The following is a 6,175-nucleotide window of genomic DNA, read 5'->3' as shown; positions in this document are numbered from 1 at the left end:
TACCAGATATGAGCCTACAAAGTTGGCCCTTGATGCTCATCTGACGGCAACATGGAGTCCTGCCGCTTGCAGAAGTGTTGCCGATGTACTTTTTTTCTCGTTTTTATATAATTTTTATGCTCTGATAATTACTATTTATAGTATTTCTTGTGATTTGATAGCCAATCTTTGTTCTGACACTAATACGTGTATTAGGTACTGAAATAGTACTCAAATAATCACAAACAGTGACAGGTGAACATTTTCACCTACCTTAGTCACATACTATTGTCTAGAGATATACACATAGTACACCTACCATCCGACTTACGACCTGCTCGACTTACGACCGTGTTTTTTATGCCAAATTTCTGGGAAATAAACAACTATTTGTGTTGTACACAGTGTTTATCCTAAACCTTACAGTATAAAATACAATACTAACAACATAAAAAGTAAAGTAAAACATGAAATACCAAAATAAAACAATAAAATAAAGTCTTTACAAAAATGTTTTATTGATATTCAGTGGTAAAGTTCGACTTACGACCATTTCGACTTACGACCGGTTTCTCAGAACCGAACTCGGTCGTAAGTCGGATGGTAGGTGTATTTATAGGTCCCAGCAATGTTTTGGATACATAAGAGTATATAATAATAATAAGTTAGACAGCAACCACCCAGGGAGGTACTACTGTTCTGCCAAGCGAGTGTAAAACGAAAGCCTGTAATTGTTTTACATGATGGTAGGATTGCTGGTGTCTTTTGTCTGTCTCGTAAATATGCAAGATTACAGGTACGTCTTGCTACTTCTACTTACGCTTAGGTCACACTACACTTTTATTTATACACATTCATCTGAGTTTTCTTTGATTTTATCTTAGTTCTTGTTCTCATTACTTTTCCTTTTATATCCATGAGGAAGTGGAATAAGAATCTTTCTTCTGTAAGCCATGCGTGTTGTAAAAGTCAACTAAAATGCCGGGAACAATGGGCTAGTAACCTCTTTTCCTGTAATAATTACTAAAAAGAATAAGAAGAAAATTGTGAAAGTGGGAAGTCTGAATGTGCGTGGATGTTGTGCGAATGATAAGAAAGAGATGATTGTGGATGTTATGAATGAGAAGAAGCTGAATGTCCTGGCTTTAAGTGAAACAAAGCTGAAGGGGGTGGGTGAGTTTCAGTGGAGAGGAATAAATGGGATTAGGACAGGGGTTTCTAATAGAGTTAGAGCTAAAGAAGGAGTAGCAATAATGCTGAGGGATAAGCTATGGCAGGAAAAGAGGGACTATAAATGTATTAATTCAAGGATTATGTGGAGTAAAATAAAGGTTGGATGTGAGAAGTGGGTTATAGTAAGCATACATGCACCTGGGAAAGAGAGAAGTATAGAGGAGAGAGAGAGATTTTGGGAAATGTTGAGTGAATGTGTGGGGAGTTTTGAACCAAGTGTGAGAGTACTTGTAGTTGGGGATTTTAATGCTAAAGTGGGTAAAAATGTTGTGGAGGGAGTAGTAGGTAAATTTGGGGTGCCAGGGGTAAATGAAAATGGGGAGCCTTTAATTGAGCTATGTGTAGAAACAGGTTTGGTAATAAGTAGTACAGATTTTATGAAAAAAATTGGATAAATAAATATACAAGGATTGATGTAGCATGTAATGAAAGTAGTTTGTTAGATTATGTATTGGTGGATAAAAGGTTAATGGGTAGGCTCCAGGATGTACACGTTTATAGAGGGGCAACTGATATATCAGATCATTATCTAGTTGTAGCTACAGTTAGAGTAAGAGGTAGATGGGATAAGAGGAAAATGGCAACAACAAGTAAGAAGGAGGTGAAAGTGTATAAACTAAGGGAGGAGGAACTTCGGGTGAAATATAAGCAACTATTGGCAGAAAGGTGGGCTGGTTCAGGTATGAGTAGTGGGGGGGTTGAAGAGGGTTGGAATAGTTTTAAAAATGCAGTATTAGAATGTGGGGCAGAAGTTTGTGGATATAGGAGGGTGGCTGCAGGAGGAAAGAGGAGTGATTGGTGGAATGATGAAGTAAAGGGTGTGATAAAAGAGAAAAAGGTAGCTTATGAGAGGTATTTACAAAGCAGAAGTGTTATAAGAAGAGCAGAGTATATGGAGAGTAAAAGAAAGGTGAAGAGAGTAGTGTGAGTGCAAAAAGAGAGTGGATGATAGATTGGAGAGGTACTGTCAAGAAATTTTAATGAAAATAAGAAAAAAATTTGGAGTGAGTTAAACAAGTTAAGAAAGCCTAGGGAACAAATGGATTTGTCAGTTAAAAACAGAGTAGGGGAGTTAGTAGATGGGGAGATGGAGGTTTTGGGTAGATGGCAAGAATATTTTGAGGAACTTTTAAATGTCGATGAAGAAAGGGAGGCGGCAATTTCATGCACTGGCCAGGGAGGTATACCATATTTTAGGAGTGAAGAGTAAGATGTGAGTGTGGAGGAGGTGCATGAGGCATTACTTAGAATGAAAGGGGGTAAAGCAGCTGAAACTGACGGGATCATGACAGAAATGTTAACCCTTTGAGGGTCGACAGGCCCTCTCCGAAACTCGTTCTCAGGGTCGGCCAAATTTAAAAAAAAAAAAAAATTATTTTCTCTTATGAAAAGATAGAGAATCTTTTCCCGATCATAACGACACCAAAAGTTTGAAATTTGATAGAAAACTTACGGAATTATGCTCTCGCAAAGTTAGCGGTCTCGGTGATGTTTACGGATCGGCGATTTTGCCCACTTTGAGCCCCATTTTCGGCCAATTTCACTGTACTAGTCGACAAAAAACATGAATATTTCGCTAGAACTCCATTTTTTCTATCGAATGGGTGCAAGAAACCACCCATTTATAAATTCAACTATCCAGTACAGTGGTCAGAATTTAGCAATTTTGCCAATTTCACACAAATTTCAAAAGATGCCAATTTCGGAATAGGGTCCAGAATAAACAAGAAAGACATTCCTGGCACTAAAATGACATTTCCTCTAGTCATTAGTCACGTCTCAAGGCCCCTCTTATATTCTTTTGCTTTCCACTTTGAATTTTTATTCTCACAAAAAATATAAGATTTACTGTTATGCAGACTACTGCATTACTGTAAAAAATGGTATAAATATTATTGGTGCACTTGTGAAAGAATATTAGACTCACCAGTTGACGTGTATTGCACGCTTGGCACGATTTGTTTACTTTTGAAGTTTGGTAAAAATCGAACATTTCTGCTACTTTGAGCTCAATTTCAAGGCACCTTTCTTTGTAAAACCAGTCAAAATCATCTCAATTTCAGTAATATGTCTTCCATTCTATAAAATGAGACCAAGAAAACTAGAATACAACAATAAATACTATACGAAAATACACTGCAAAGTCGCTGATTTATTAAAAAAAAATGGAAAAAGTTTTTTTTTTCTCATTATGCACCGTGTGCTGCAGGATTTTTTTTAGACTGTGCACACTGACCACATAGACCCATTCTTTCATATGAAGGCCTACCAGCTTTCTCCCACTAGATTTGAGGTCGCTAGAATTTATGAGTACTAGTACGTCAAAAACCCCTACGCGTAAGACGTACTAGTACGACGAAAACCCTCAAAGGGTTAAAAGGAGGGGGGGGGGGACGTAGTGTTGGAATGGTTGGTATTTTTGTTTAATAAATGTATGAAAGAGGGGAAGGTACCTAGGGATTGGCAGAGAGCGTGGATAGTCCCTTTATATAAAGGGAAGGGGGACAAAAGAGATTGTAAAAATTATAGAGGAATAAGTTTACTGAGTATACCAGGAAAAGTGTATGGTAAGGTTATTATTGAAAAAAATTGGAGGTAAGACAGAATGTAGAATTGTGGATGAGCAAGGAGGTTTTAGAGTGGGTAGGGAATGTGTAGATCAAGTGTTTACATTGAAGCATATATGTGAGCAGTATTTAAATAAAGGTAGGGAAGTTTTTATTGCATTTATGGATTTAGAAAAGGCATATGATAGAGTGGATAGGGAAGCAATGTGGCAGAAGTTGCAAGTATATGGAATAGGTGGTAAGTTACTAAATGCTGTAAAGAGTTTTTATGAGGATAGTGAGGCTCAGGTTAGGGTGTGTAGAAGAGAGGGAGACTATTTCCCGGTAAAAGTAGGTCTTAGACAGGGATGTATAATGTCACCATGGTTGTTTAATATATTTATAGATGGGGTTGTAAAAGAAGTAAATGCTAGGGTGTTTGGGAGAGGGGTGGGATTAAATTATGGGGAATTAAATACAATATGGGAAGTGACACAGTTACTTTTTGCTGATGATACTATGCTTATGGGAGATTGCAAAGGTTAGTGGATGAATTTGGGAGTGTGTGTAAAGGTACAAAGTTGAAAGTGAACATAGAAAAGAGTAAGGTGATGAGAGTATCAAATGATTTAGATAAAGAAGAATTGGATATCAAATTGGGGAGGAGGAGTATGGAAGAAGTGAATGTTTTCAGATATTTGTGAGTTGACGTGTCAGCGGATGGATTTATGAAGGATGAGGTTAATCATAGAATTGATGAAGGAAGAAAGGTGAGTGGTGCATTGAGGTATATGTGGAGGCAAAAAATGTTATCTATGGAGGCAAAGAAGGGAATGTATGAAAGTATAGTAGTACCAACACTCTTATATGGGTGTGAAGCTTGGGTTGTAAATGTTGCAGCGAGGAGGCGGTTGGAGGCAGTGGAGATGTCCTGTCTAAGGGCAGTGTGTGGTGTAAATATTATGCAGAAAATTCGGAGTGTGGAAATTAGGAGGTGTGGAGTTAATAAAAGTATTAGTCAGAGGGCTGAAGAGGGTTTGTTGAGGTGGTTTGGTCATTTAGAGAGCATGGATCAAAGTAGAATGACATGGAGAGCGTATAAATCTGTAGGGGAAGGAAGGCGGGGTAGGGGTCGTCCTCAAAAAGGTTGGAGGGAGGGGGTAAAGGAGGTGTTGTGGGCAAGGGGTTTGGACTTCCAGCAAGCATGCATGAGTGTGTTAGGAGTGAATGGAGACAAATGGTATTTGGGACCTGACGAGCTGTTGGAGTGTGAGCAGGGTAATATTTAGTGAAGGGATTCAGGGAAACCGGTTATTTTATAGTATAACCGGACTTGAGTTCTGGAAATGGGAAGTACAATGCCTGCACTCTAAAGGAGGGGTTTGAGATATTGGCAGTTTGGAGGGATATATTGTGTACTTTTATAAGTATATACAGTGGACCCCCGGTATACAAAATTAATCCGTTCCTGAGAGCTCATCGTATGCCAAAATTATCGGAAGGCGAATTAATTTTCCCCATAAGAAATAATGGAAATCAAATTAATCTGTGTAAGACACCCAAAAGTACTACGAAAAAAAAAGTTTTACCACATGAAATATTAAGTTTAATGCACACAAACTGAAGAAGACATGCACAGTAGTAGTACTCTACTAACAATAGAATACATGACACTTACCTTCAATGAAGATCTGGTGATGATTGATGGGATGGGAGGAGGGGAGAGTGTCGAAGTTATTAGTGTTTAGAAGGGGAATCCTCTTCCATTAGGACTTGAGGTAGCAAGTCCTTTTCTGGGGTTACTTCCCTTCTTTTAATGCCACTAGGACCAGCTTGAGAGTCACTGGACCTCTGTCACACAACAAATCTGTCCATAGAGCTCTGTACCTCCCATTCCTTTAAGATTTGTCTAAAATGGGCCACAACATTGTCACTGTAATAGTCACCAGCATGGCTTGCAATAGCTGTGTTAGGGTGATTTTCATCCATAAAGGTTTGCAGTTCAACCCACTTTGCACACATTTCCTTAATTTTTGAAGTAGGCACAATGGAGTCCACAACTGGCATAGGCTTCTCAGGGTTAGCCCCAAACCCTTCAAAATTTTTTTTTAATTTCCATACTAATTCTCACCCTTTTTACCACAGGGTTAGCACTAGAAGCTTTCTTGGGGCCCATGGTGACTTATTTTGCAGAAACAAGCATCAAAAACACTGTGATAATATGGAATGTACCGAATGTATGCTTAGATGCGAGCACACTGGCTGGCTTGTAAACACTGGCACACATGGGGCAGTTCAGCCCTTACGTGGACGCGTCCCGGACAGATCGTATGTGGCGGGTTTTTTAATGAATGGCGAGGCAAAATTTTTGCGTTAAAATGCATCGAATACCGGATTTAACGTATACCGATGCCATC

Source organism: Cherax quadricarinatus, chromosome 4 (assembly GCF_038502225.1).
Source record: "Cherax quadricarinatus isolate ZL_2023a chromosome 4, ASM3850222v1, whole genome shotgun sequence".
Classification (NCBI taxonomy): domain Eukaryota; kingdom Metazoa; phylum Arthropoda; class Malacostraca; order Decapoda; family Parastacidae; genus Cherax; species Cherax quadricarinatus.
The sequence above is the reverse complement of the archived record's forward strand: the minus strand, read 5'-3'. Positions refer to the sequence as shown.